This window comes from Dipodomys merriami, unplaced genomic scaffold (genome assembly GCF_024711535.1).
Source record: "Dipodomys merriami isolate MVZ:Mamm:240054 unplaced genomic scaffold, mDipMer1.0.p SCAF_18, whole genome shotgun sequence".
Classification (NCBI taxonomy): domain Eukaryota; kingdom Metazoa; phylum Chordata; class Mammalia; order Rodentia; family Heteromyidae; genus Dipodomys; species Dipodomys merriami.
This window is the reverse complement of record NW_027203159.1, coordinates 21,127,944-21,142,295: the sequence shown is the minus strand read 5'-3', so window position 1 is coordinate 21,142,295 and position 14,352 is coordinate 21,127,944. Positions and strand designations below refer to the sequence as shown.

At 37.7% G+C, this 14,352-nt stretch overlaps 1 pseudogene; it reads left to right on the top strand.

Moving 5' to 3' along the window:
* The first annotated feature begins 1,979 nt into the window (after positions 1-1,979).
* LOC138830016 (U6 spliceosomal RNA) lies at positions 1,980-2,073 on the top strand (annotated as a pseudogene).
* Positions 2,074-14,352: the final 12,279 nt, after the last annotated feature.

Here is a 14,352-nt window from a genome sequence, read left to right as displayed (position 1 = left end):
AAGTTCAAAACCAATCCAAGGCTTGATCCAGCCACAAACCACTTCTGAGGTGAGGGAGGGAGGAAAAAATGGGAAACTGATGCTCTTTGTGAGCAGTGTTTTTGGTTATCAACTCCAGAGTGTGTGCCTTGTCCAACATGTGCCCAGGGCGAGGGGGGGTGGGGGCGGGGAGGGTGACAGATTCAGCAGTTACCCTTCTCTTCCTCCACTGCCATTGCCCCAGACATGGTTATGGACTCCAGGTGGATTACAATCTGGAGTCGCAGCCTGTCCAGCCATGGAAGGCTAGGAACAGCTGGAAGAACTGGGCCAGATTCAGGATGCCCTTGAGGAAGCGAGGAGAGAGTTTAAGAGATATTTGGCAGTCACTGGAAATGAATGAAGTTTTGAGTTTTGGGTCTTATCACAGCAACAATTTTGTTCATAATGACCACTGTCATAGATCTGACCTCAGAAAATATGGGTTGTTTTGTTGGTTGGTGGGTTGATTGAGTGGTTGGTGTTTTGATAGGTTGATTGGATGGTTGTTAGTTTAAGTTGGTTGGTGGATTTGGTCGTTGTAGGTGGGTAGTGGGTTGGTGGGTTGGTTAGTTGATTGGATGGTTGGTGGATTGTGGGTATTGGTAAGTGGATAGGTGGTTGGTTGATTGGTGAGTTGGTTGGGTGGTTGGTGGGTGGTTTAGTAAGTTGGCTGGCTAGCCATAACACCTCTTCTGCCTTTCCTAATTTGATAGTGGAAATGAGCATCTCTATGAATCTTCTGTACTGGCTAGTGACAAAAAAGTTCTACTTAGATCTCAAACTGTTGCACTGATATTACATGCATTACATACCTGATATTACAGGGCTAGGCTCCATGAAATTATCAATTTTTAAAATAATTTTATATTTTATAAAATTTATAAATTTATAAATTTATAAATAAATTTATACAAATTTTATATATAATTCTGTCAACATTCAAATATTATGAACATTTTGATCAAACTAAGAAGCAATTTCATAATCAATGCCCTAAATATAGAAAAGAGATACAATAAATAGCTGAATATTAGCAGCTTATGACCAAGGCCTGAAATTGAAAGGATTCAAGTTGAATTCCAGGTCACATAATAATATAGTGCATGTCTTAACATATTAACTTAATGTTTAAGAATGTCATTAATTTACAGTTTGGACATTAGGTAATAACTCAAACTAAAACCACCTCTAATGTTTGTGAACAATGTCACACACCATTTGAAATAATTTTCCAACACAAAACATCTTGCCCATGTTGTGTTTGGTAGAGCTCTAGAAATACAGATCTAGAAATAACTCGGTTGGACTTCCACTTTTGTAATTTCCATTACATGGTGTTGAGATATCAGTAGAAATGCAAAAACCTGTCCATGTCATTTCTACCCACACACTCTATCACATCATTCACATACATTTCCAACAATTTACAATAAAACAATACTCAAATTTTTTCATTAACTAAAGAAGTTATATAGTGCCATTATTTTCTAATGAATGATAGTTCTGCATTTCACAAGATGGTATGGGGACTTGCACGACCTGATCTTGTGACTTTTATCAGAGACATTGTAATAATCTCTCAGGATCCACTTATTCCTCTGAAAAAGTAACATATCTCAGGAAAAAATATGTAGGGGAAATTCAAATCTTCAGTTATTTTCTTTGTGAACTATACATTACCTGAGGAATCACTATAGAAAGAGGAAATTACCTTCTGATGTATTCTCAGTCTCCATTAGAGAGTGCTTGCTCTTAAATATTATGAAAAATGGGATCTAGGTAAAAAAAATATTGATTCAATCGGCAATGTTAACGTGTGTTGTCTTCTGATAACATTCTGTTATCTTCTGATCCATTCATGGCCCCTAATTTACCTTTTTTTATATTTAAATCTAGAAAGGGACCATAATTTACTTGTTTTCTTACATTTCAATCCAGCATATCAAAACTCAATGTCGGTGCTCTCTTCGGCAGCAAATTAACTAAACTTTGAATGATACAGAGAAGATTAGAAAGGATGACACGCAAATTCATGAAGTGTTCCATATTTTTCAAAGAGATAGACAGGAATTGTGGGAGCTAGCCGAGAACACACAAAGAGAAAATCAGGAATGGCATGAGCAGGCTGACAACACTCAAAGAGAACTACAGATACTGCATAAATGTGAGGATGCTAATCAAAGAGTATTCAGGAAATAGGAGGAGAATAGACAAAAATCACTAAAGGCATTCATGGAATCCATAAACAGAGAGCTGAAAGAAGTCAAGTAGACCACAGGGGAATGCTGAATTGAACCCAACAAAAAGAATGGGAGTCCAAGGAAACCATAACCAATCAACTAAGTGATTTGAAAATAAACACTGAACATCACATTAAGAAAGTAAAGAAGTTCATACAAGGGTCTGGGAAAGTGGGTCAGTGGTAGAGCGCTTGCTTTGCATGCCTGAGGCCCTGGGTTTGATTCCTCAGCACCACATAAGCAAAAAGAAAAAAGCCTGAAGTGACACTGTGTCTCAAGTGTAGAGCACTAGCCTTCAGCTGAAGAGCTGAGGGACAGGGCCCAGGACCAGAGTTCAGCCCCCATGACCGGAACCAAAACAAACAAACAAAAAAGTTCATAAAAGATCTAAAACAAAGCTCCAACAAAGAATTTGAAGCCATCAAAGCTGACCAATTAGAAGGAAAAGAAATAAATAATAAAGTAGAACGTCTTGATAGTAGGTAAGATTATTCAGAAGAGTGAATCTCAGGCATTGAAGACAGCCTAGATATTATAGAGAAAGAACAAATCCAAGAAATATGATAAATCTATTCAACACTTGGAAGACACCATCAGAAGGCCTAATCTGAGGATACTGGGTGTAGAGGAGCACCTAAAGACAGAAGTTAATGATCTAGGAAATTTGTTCAACAGGATCCTAGCAGAGAACTTAGGAAACATGCAAAAAGATAGGCCTATTCAGATAAAAGAAGCTTTTAGAACTCCAAATAGACCAGGCCATAATAGGACATCCCACCATCACATTATAATCCACACAGGATCAACTCAGACCAAGGAAAAGATCCTTAAAGCTGTCAAGGAGAAAAGGGTAATCACCTATAAAGGGAAACCAATTAGAATCACCTCAGATTTCTCAGCAGAGACAATCAAAGCAAGAAGAGCCTGGAATGATGTATGCCATGCCCTAAAGACAAACAATTATCAATCAAGAATACTGTACCCAGCTAAACTCTCCTTCATAACTGATGGTCAAAGAAAAACCTACCATAGCAAAGAAAAATTGAAACAATACATCTCCACCAAACCAGCCCTACAAAAGATTCTTAAAGATGTCCTACACATAGAAAACCAACAAGACCACAATAAAGGCCAAGAAACTGCACCCAAACTCAGAATCCAAGAACCATAGGAAGAACCCAGTTTTTGCAGCCCCCAAGAAGGTGGATAACATGGCAGGAACTCCCAAATACCTCTCAGTCCTATCTCTTAACATTAACAAACTTAATTCTCCAATTAAGCGACATAGACTGTCTAGTTGGATTAAAAGCAAGATCCTTCTATCTGCTGCCTTCAGGAGTCACATCTTGCCCATAAAAACAACACCTTTTCAATGTGAAAGGCTGAAACAAAATTTACCAAGCTAAAAGCCCCCATAAGCAGGCGGAAGTTGCAGATAAATAAGACTTCAAATGATTACAGGTGGACCCGATGTAACTATGAGAAGTACAAGTTGTCATGTGAAAAACGAACTTTATAACTTTGGTGCCGCGGGGGGGGGGGGCGAGGGCAGGCTGGGAAGGGATGTGAAGGGTAAACAAAGGAGGAGGCTGCAATGCTTGATAAGACATGTATGCATTATCTTGCCCATGTAATTGTAACCCCTCTGTACAGTATGTTCACAAAAAATAAAAATAAAATTTTTTTTAAAAAAGACTTCAAATGAAAATTAGTGAGAAGAGATAAAGAAGGTTGTTACATACTAATTAAGGGATCTCTCCTTCAGGAGGATATTACAATTCTAAATTTCTATTCCACAAACAACGGAGCACCCAAATATATCCAAAAAACACTACTTTCCCCCAAAACCCCACATAGCTCCAAAGACATTCTTGTTGGAGATTTTAACACACTATTTGCCCCACTAGATAGATCAACTCGGCAAAAACTCAACAAAGAAACCACAAAGCTAAACAACTTCATAGATCAAGTAGATTTAACAGACATATTCCAAATATTTCACCCAGCAGCATCAGAATACACATTTTCTCACCAGCACAAGGAACATTTTCCAAAATAGACCACATTTGAGGCCACAAAGCAAACGTCCAAATTCAGAAACATTGAAGTTACACCTTGCATTCGCTCAGACTACAAGGGAATAAAATTAGATCTCAACACAAAAGCCACCAAAGAACCTATAGAGGCTGAACAACACACTGCTGAATCACAAGTGGGTCATGGAAGAGATTAGAAATGAAATCCAAATGTTCATGATATTCAACAAAAATGAACACCAAAATTGCCAGTTCCTCTGGGACATAGCAACGGCAGTACTCAGAGGCAAGTTTATAGCTCTGAGCTCCTACATCAACAAATTGGAGACATCTGAAACTAACAGTTTAAGGATACATCTGAGCCTCCTTATAAAAGAGCAGCAAGATAAAGCACAATCCAGTACATGGAAAGAAATTATTAAAATTAAATCAGAATTAAGTGAATTTGAATACAAAAAAAAACCATAGAAAGAATCAACAAAAACAAGAGTTGGTTATTCAAAAAAATTAACAAATTTGACAGACCCTTAGCAAATCTTATCAGAAAAAGAAGAGAACACACCAAAATAAACTCAGAGATGAGAATGGAAACATCACCACAGAAACAACCAAGATTCAGAACATTATAAGGTAATACTTCTCAAACTTTATACTAATAAGTTTTAGAACTTGGCAGAAATGGACTTTTTCCTAGCAAATATTGACATGCCGAAACTAAACCAAGATGAGTGAAAGCAGGGGTTATATCGTGAGGAAGGGGCATACAAAGCAACAAAGAAATAATCTTATAAATGTGATAGAAACAATCGCATGAAAGAAAAAAATATTTGAATACATATCTTAGGGTTCATTCACCGAACATCAACTTATCTGACCTTTTCTGCTTGACTCAGACATATACTAGTCATTGCAAATAAGAGAAACCATGGAACCTATGTTACTTTAGGGTTTGGCTTACTTCACTTAATGTATTTTTTTCTACGTCTTTCCATTTCCTAACAAATGGGGCAATGTCATTCTTTCTGATGGAGGCATAGAATTCCATTGCATATATATACCACATATTCTTGATCCATTCATCTTCTGAGGTTCATCTGGCTTGGTTCCATATCTTAGCTACAGTAAATAATGCTGCAATAAACATAGTTGTGCTGGTAGCTTTAGTGTGGTCTTGTTTGTAAACATTTGGGTAAATGCCCAAAAGTGGGATTGCTGGATCATAGGGGAGATCTATGTGGAGTCTTTTGAGGAACCTCCATACTGCTTTCCAAAGTGGTTGAACAAGTTTACATTCCCACCAACAATGAAGTAAGGTTCCTTTCTGTCCACATCCCCTCCAGCATCTGTTGTTATTAGAGTTCTTGATTTTTGCTGTTCTAACTGGAGTGAGGTGATATCTCAATGTTGTTCTGATTTGCATTTCTTTTATGGCTAGGGAGGTTGAGCATTTCTTCATGTGTCTATTGGCCATCCTTCTTTCTTCTTCAGAGAGTTTCTCTTCAAGTCTTTATTCCACTTATTTATTGGGCAGTTGTTTCTTTGAGGATTTGTTGTTGGGGGATTTAATTATTTGAGTTTCAAGTATATTTTAGTTATGAGACCCTTGTCCGTTGTATGTCAGGCACACTTTTCTCATTGTTGGCATACCGAAAAGACATTGATTTTAGGCGATTAATTTTATACCCTGCTACTTTGCCAAAGTTTTGAATCAGTTTGAGTAATTTGGGAGTGGAGTCTATGGGATTTTTTAAATAGAAGATCATGTCATCTGCAAAGAGGGAGAGTTGTATTTCTTCTTTCCCTATTTGGATCCCCTTTATGTCTGCATCTTGTCTTATTGCTGTAGATAGGCATTCTAATACTAGATTGAAGACAAGTGGAGACAGTGGAATCCTTGTCTTGTTCCTCAGTTAAGAGGAAATGGCTTTAGTTTTTCACCATTGAGTATAATGCTGGCTGGAGGCTTGTCATATACAGCCTTTATTGTATTGAGGAATGTTCCATGGATTCCTAATTTTTCCAAAACCTTCATCATAAATGGGTGTAGGATCATGTGAAATGTTTTTTATGCATCTATTGAGTTAACCATATGGTTGTCATCCTTGCAACTGTTGATGGTGATGAATTATTTTAATTGATTTACATATATTGAACCAGCTTTGCATCCCTGAAATAAATCCTGTTTGATCATGGTGTATGATTTTTTGGATGAATTGTTGAAGTCGATTGGCCAAAATTTTGTTGAGAAGTTTTGCATCAATGTTCATCAAAGAAATGGGTCTATAGTTCTCTTTCTTTGATGAGTCCCTGCCTGGTTTTGGGATGAGGGTTATGAGAATGTGTTCAGGAGTGAACTTTCTCTTACAATTTTATTGAAGATTTGGAGGAGTATTGGTGTGAGCTCTGCTTTGAAGGCCTTGTTGAATTCTGCTTAAGACCATATGGTCCTGGACTTTTCTTAGCTGGCAGGTCTCTTATTGCTGTTTCTATTTCAATGCTTGATATGGGCCTGTTAAGCTGGTTTAATTCATCTTGATTTTCTTTTGGCATGTCAATATTTGCTAGGAAAAAGTCCATTTCTGCCAAGTATTCAAACTTATTAGCATAAAGTTTTGAGAAGTATTCCCTAATAATGTTCTGAATTTTGTTTTTTTCTGTGGTGATATTTCCATTCTCATCTCCTAGTTTATTTATTTGAGTGTGTTATCTTCTTTTTCTGAGAATATATGTCAAGGGTCTGTCAATTTTGTTACTTTTATCGAAGAACCAACTCTTTGTTTTGTTGATTCTTTCTATAGTATTTTGGATTTTAATTCATGTAATTCTGATTGAGGTTTATCTTGTTGCTCTTTTTCAAGGAGGTTCAGATGTCTCATTAAATTGTTGATTTCAGATCTCTCCAATTTGTTGCTTTAGGAGCTCAGAGCTATAAACTTGCTTCTGAGTACTGCCTTTGCTGTGTCCCAGAGGAGCTGGTAATTTGTGTGCTCATTTTTGTTGAATAACATGAAAATTTGAATTTCCTTTCTAATCTCTTCCATGACCCACTCATGGTTCAGCAGTGTGTTATTCAGCCTCCATGTGTTACCGGAGTTTCATTGGTGGCTTTTGGTATTGAGTTCTAATTTTATTCCCTTGTGGTCAGAGAATGCAAGTTATAACTTCAATGTTTCTGAATTTAGACAAGTTTGCTTTGTGGCCTAAAATGTGGTCTATTTTAGAAAATGTTCCATGTGCTTCTGAGAAAGACGTGTATTCTGATGCTGCTAGGTGAAATATTTTTGCAGCTGTTTAGATCTGCGGTTTCTCTGTTGAGTTTTTGCTGAGTTGATCTATCTAGTGGGGAGAGTGGTGTGTTTAAATCCCCAACAATTAATGTCTTTGGATCTATATGGGATTTGAGGGAAAGTAGTGTTTCTTGGATAAATTTGGGTGCTCTATTGTTTGGTGAATCAATATTTAGAATTATAATATCCTCTTGAAGGAGAGATCCCTTAATTAGTATGTAGCGACCTTCTTTATCTCTTCTCATGAATTTTAATTTGAAGTCTATTTTATCTGATATGAGGATTACAACTCCCGCTTGTTTATGGGGGCCATTTGCTTGGTAGATTTTGTTCCAGACTTTAACACTGAAAATGTGTTGTTTTTAAGGCAAGATGTGACTCCTGAAGGCAGCAGATAGAAGGATCTTGCTTTTGAATCCAACTAGACAGTCTATGTCGCTTAATTGGAGAATTAGGTTCGTTAATGTTAAGAGATAGGACTGAGAGGTATTTGGGAGTTCCTGCCATTTAATCCACCTTCTTGGGGGCTGCGAAAACTGTGATCTTCCTATGGTTCTTGGATTCTGAGTTTGGGTGCAGTTTCTTGGCCTTATTGTGGTCTTGTTGGTTTTCTATGTGTAGGACATCTTTAAGAATCTTTTTTTTTTAATTTTTATTTTTTGTGAACATACTGTACAGAGGGGTTACAATTACATGGGCAAGATAATAAGTACATTTCTTATCAAGCATTGCATCCTCCTCCTTTGTTTACCCTTCACATCTCTTCCCAGCTTCCCCCCATCCTCCCACTCCCCACTCCCCTCCCTCCACCAAATTTGTAAAGTTCGTTTTTGGCATGAGTACTTGTACTTCTCATAGTTGCATCGGGTCCACTTGTACCATTAAACGATTTGTTTTTCCCATCTCCTCCACAAATTATACCGACATCAAATATAGTAAAAGCAGGGGTTATACTGTGGGGGAGGGACATACAAAGCAACAAAGAATTAATCTTATAAATGAGTTAGAAACAAATGCATGAAAGAAAAAAAACATTTAAATACTTATCTAAGGGTTCATTTTCCTAACATCACATTATCTGACCTTTTCTGCTTGACTCATACATGTACTAGATATTGCAAATAAGGGAAACCATGGGACCTATGCTTCTTTGGGCTTGGCTTACTTCACTTAATATAATTTGTCAAGGCCTTTCCATTTCCTAACAAATGGGGAAATGTCATTCTTTCTGATGGAGGCATAGCATTCCATTGTGTATAGACCACATTTTCTTGATCCATTCATCTACTGAGGGGTATCTGGGTTGGTTCCATATCTTAGCTATGGTAAATAATGCTGCAATAAACATAGTTGTGCTGGTAGCATTAGTGTGGTCTTGTTTGTAAACATTTGGGTAAATGCCCAAAAGTGGGATAGCTGGATCATAGGGGAGATCTATGTGAAGTCTTTTGAGGAACCTCCATACTGCTTTCCAAAGTGGTTGAACAAGCTTACACTCCCACCAACAATGAAATAAGGTTCCCTCTGTCCACATCCCCTCCAGCATCTGTTGTTGCTAGAGTTCTTGATTTTTGCCATTCTAACTGGAGTGAGGTGGTATCTTAATGTTCAACCACTTTGGAAAGCAGTATGGAGGTTCCTGAAAAGTCCTCACACAGAGCTCCCCTATCTTTAAGAATCTTTTGTAGGGCAGGTTTGGTGGAGATGTATTGTTTCAATTTTTCTTTGCCTATAGAAGATTTTTATTTGGCCTTCAGTTATGAAGGAGAGTTTAGCTGGGTACAGTATTCTTGATTGATAGTTGTATGTCTTTAGGGCTTGGCACACATCATTCCAGGCTCTTCTTGCTTTGATTGTCTCTGCTGAGAAATCTGAGGTGATTCTAATTGGTTTCCCTTTATTGATTGATCTTTTGTCCTTGAGAGATTTAAGGATCTTTTCCTTGGTCTGAATTGATCCTGTGTGGATTATAATGTGACGGTGGGATGTCCTGTTATGGCCTGGTCTATTTGGATTTCTAAAAGCTTCTTTTATCTGAATAGGCCTATCTTTTTGCATGTTTGGGAAGTTCTCTGCTACTATCTTGTTGAACAAATTTCCTAGACCATTAACTTCTGTTTCTAGGTGTTCCTCTACACCCATTTTCCTTAGATTAGGCCTTCTGATGGTGTCTTCCAAATGTTGGATAGATCTCTCATATTTCTTGGACTTGTCTTGGAAGGTTGTATCTTCTTTCTCTATAATATCTAGGCTGTCTTCAATCTCTGAGATTTGATCTTCTGCATGGTCTAACCTGCTGTCAAGACTTTCTACTTTGTTTTTTTTATTTCTTTTCCTTCTAATTAGTCAGCTTTGATGGCTTCAAATTCTTTGTTGAAGTTTTGTTTTAGATTATGTATGAACTTCTTTACTTCCTTAATTTGGTGTTCAGTGTTTATTCTCAAATCTTTTAGTTGATTGTTTATGATTTCCGTGGACTCCCATTCCTTCTGTTGGGTTCCATTCAGCATGCCCTTTGTGGTCTCACTGACTTCCTTCAGCTGTTTGTTAATGGATTCTATTCATGCCTTTAGTGATCTTTGTGTATTCTCATCCTACTGTCCCGATTCCTGTAGTACTCTTTGCTTAGTTTCCTCACGTTCACACCATTTCTGTAGTTCTCTTTGAGTGTTCTCAGCTTGCTCCTGGCATTCTGCCTTTCTCTTTGAGTGTTATCAAGCTGCTCACGCAAATCCTTTATCACTTTTTGAGTAGTTTCCTCACCTTTTGTCTGCCTCCTCTCTCTCCCTATCACGCTCATACATAGTCCTTGTAGATTTTCAATCTTTTCCTGTATTGACCTTTTGTTTGCCTCCATTGACCTTTTGCTTGCCTCCTCTCTCTCCCTATCACACACATACAGAGTCCTTTGTATGTTTTCAATATTTTCATTTATCATGCTTGCCAGCAGTGTTTGTAGACCTATTTGGGAAACCTCCTCTGGATTATTCATTATCTGTTCTCTCCCCTGATTATCATGGGTGGGAGTTGAGATACCCGGACTTGCCATTTTTCTTGGGTTTTTACGGCTTACTCTGCCCATTTGGGATGAAAACAACACCAGTTTTGTCTAGAACACTTACTTAAGGCAAGGATCAACCAAAGTCAATAGTCTGCAGATACAATCTAGTTCAACAGAATTATCTATTCAACATCAAACAACTATATATTAATGGACTACGAGCTGCAAAGAATAATTTGGTAAACCAGAAATTATTAGGTTTAGGGAAAGATGTGTGTGAAAAATAGAATTAGAGAGATGTGGGAAGGCACAAGGAGATTTAGCTTAACTAAGTCCTAATCTCAAAGCAGGAAATAGGTTGGATGGGATGAAAGTAGAGATAGAGAAAAAAGAAGAAAGAGAAAGGGGAAAAAAATAGACCAGAAAAAAATAGAGAAGTAAAAATTAAAAATATTCAGAGAAGAACGTGGATATAATGAGAGAAGGTGAGGGATATAAAGGAGATGTGAAAAACTTAAAAATAAAAATACATAAAATATTATTTAGGTATTAAGAGGTACTGCTATTAAGGAATTTAAGTCTAAGAGATTTTGAATTGAGTAATAAACTTGTGGATTAAGTGTGTACACAATGGGGGATAAGGTCTAATAATCGACTATTGGTTTATCTGAGGATGTGTAGAACAACAACTAAGTCACATAAAGAAGAACGAAAGAAAAGAAAAGGTGAAAAGAATAAGAAAGAAATAAGAAAAAGATCAAAAGTTCAGTAGAGTTAAGCAAAAAACAAAAAAAAAAAAGAAAAAAAAGAAAGAAAAACGCACACATATTTACCCCTAAATAAAAATTGTAAGAGGAAAAAAATTACTAGAAAATAATTTTTTGTCAAAAATGGTAAAAATTTTAAAAAAAGTTTTAGAAAAAAGTTTTTATAAAAGGTACAAAAAAAAAGAAAAACATCAGTTCTTTGTTTTTTTTGGGAGGGGTGGGAAAAATCCTGTACCTCCCTTGTGTCCATAACCAGCCTCTTGTTGGAGTCTCTGGTCTGCTTGTGGTCCTGTGGCTTGGTTGGTTTCTTAAGTCAGTTTGTTTGAACAGGCAGAAAAATGCTCTGCTTTACCCAGGATTTTGCTATCCTCCTCCCAGGCTAGTTCAATGGGAGGGAGATCTGCTTTGAGTATCAGAAAAGAGGGAGATGGCTTTTTCCTCAAGTTTGGAGTTGAGGCCTTTAGCAAACAGTAGCTTTTCCCGGGGGCTAGTTTGTGAGAAATGCACAGAGCCCAGCCTGGAGCCACTCTCAGGGTTTCTGTTTACTGAATTTCAGTTGATTGTTGAGGCTGCTAGTTGCGGGGAGGGGGGGGGTCAGCCTCTGGCTCTGATTACCCAGTGAAGAAAGCCACTCCTGGGGCTGGCGCATGAGCTGGATGACTTTTCCCTGGGTGGAGCTGAGTCTGGCAGACCTGCTAAATGACTCTAGTTTACTTCCAAGGCCTGAGTTGGAGCTAGCAGCTCCACCAAGCTTTGTCGGTATCCAAGATGGAGATCTCTGGTACTTGGGGGGAGGGGTGGCCTTCCCTCCTCTGCTCCCTGAGAAGGAGTGAGGACGTCGGGCTTCTACTCATGCCGAGTCTTGGTTCCTGGGTCATCTCTGGTCTGCAAACTGCAAGATGAAGATGTCCGTCCCTTGTCGGTTCTTGCTGGTGTTGTGTGGAATCTGCTCACCCACCGCATCTGGCTCCTTCATCCCGGACTCTCTGTTTTGCTGCCACCACCACTGCCACCGCAGCAGAGGCTACTCGCAAGTGCTCAGATCTGTCTCTTTGCCTGGATTTTCCCTCTCTGGCCTAACTCTCTGTCCTGTGATGGCACACTTGGTGTGATTCTCTGGCTTAGTTCACTGGAACTCTAAAACTGCTTTCTATGCAAGAGCTTGTTTAGCCTCCAGCTTCTCCTCCGCCATCTTCCTGGAACCTGATTTCAAGCCATTGCCAAAGTTTTGAATCAGCTGGAGTAATTTGGGAGTGGAATCTGTGGCATTCTTTAAATACAATAACATGTCATCTGCAAAGTGGGAGAATTTTACTTCAAATTTCCCTATTTGGATCCCTTTTATGTTTCCTTCTTGTGTTTTATACTGTAATTAGCATTGTAATACTAGATTGAAAAGAAGTGGAAAGAGTGGACATCCTTTTTTCATTCCTGAGTTAAGAGGAAATGTCTTTAGTTTTACACCATTAAGTATAATGCTGCCTGTAGTATTGTCAAATACAGCCTTCATTGTATTGAGGAATGTTTCCTGGATTCATACTTTTTTCCAGAACCTTCATCATAAAGGGGTGTTGGATCTTGTCAAATGCTTTTTCTGTATCTATTGAGACAACAATGTGATTCTTATCCTTGCTCTTTTGATGTGTTGAATTATATTAATTGATTTGCATATATTGAACCAGCTTTGCATCCCTGAAATGAATCCTGTCTCATTGTAGTGTATGATTTTTTGGCTGAATTGTTGATGTTGATTGGCCAAAATTTTGTTAAGTTTTGCATCAATGTTCATCAAAGAAATAGGGTTCTTTCTTTGATGAGTCCCTGCCTGGTTTTGGGATGATGGTTTTGATGGCTTCATAGATTGAGTTTGGTAGTGAGCTTTTTCAATTTCTTTGCAGAATTGGAGTAGTATTGTAAGCTCTGCTTTGAAGGCTTTGTAGATTCTGCTGTAAAACCATCTGGTCCTTGTCTTTTCTTAGATGGGAGATTTCTTATTGCTGTTTCTATTTCAGTGCTTGATATGGGCCTGTTAAAATGAGTTAACTCATCTTAGTTTATTTTTGGCATGTCAATATTTGCTAGGAAAAGGACCATTTCTGCCAAATTCTCAAACTTATTTGCATAAACTTTTGAGAAGCATTCCGTTATAATGTTCTGAATCTTGTTTTTTTCTGTGGTTATGTTTCCATTCTCATCTTTGAGTTTATTTATTTAGGTGTGTTGTCTTCTTTTTTTGGTAAAATTTCTAAGGGTCTGTCAATTTTGTTAATTTTTTTGAAGAACCAACTCTTGTTTTCGTTGATTCTTTCTATGGTTTTTTTTTTTTGTATTCTAAATCATTTAATTCTGATTTGATTTTATTTCTTTCCATCTATTGGATTGTACTTTATCTTGCTGCTCTTTTTCAATAAGGCTCAGATGTCTCATTAAATTGTTGGTTTCAGATCTCTCCAATTTGTTGATGTAGGAGCTCAGAGCTATAAACTTGCCTCTGAGTACTGCCTTTGCTGTGTCCCAGAGGAGCTGGTAATTTGTGTGTTCATTTTTGTTGAATAGCATGAACATTTGAATTTCCTTTCTAATCTTTTCCATGACCCACTCGTGATTCAGCAGTGTGTTTTTCAGCCTCCATGTGATACCGGACTTTCTTTGGTGGCTTTTGGTGTTGAGTTCTAATTTTATTCACTTGTGGTCTGAGATAATGCAAGGTATAACTTCAATGTTTCTGAATTTGGACAAGTTTGCTTTGTGGCCTCAAATGTGGTCTATTTTGGAAAATGTTCCATGGGCTGCTGAGAAAAACGTGTATTCTGATGCTGCTAGGTGAAATATTCGGTAGATGTCTGTTAAATCTAGTTGATCTATGCAGTTGTTTAGATCTGCGATTTCTCTGTTGAGATTTTGCCGAGTTGATCTATCTAGTGTGGAGAGTGTTGTACTAAAGTCTCCAATAATTTTAATTTGTAGACTATTTTATCTGATATTAGGATTGCAACTTCT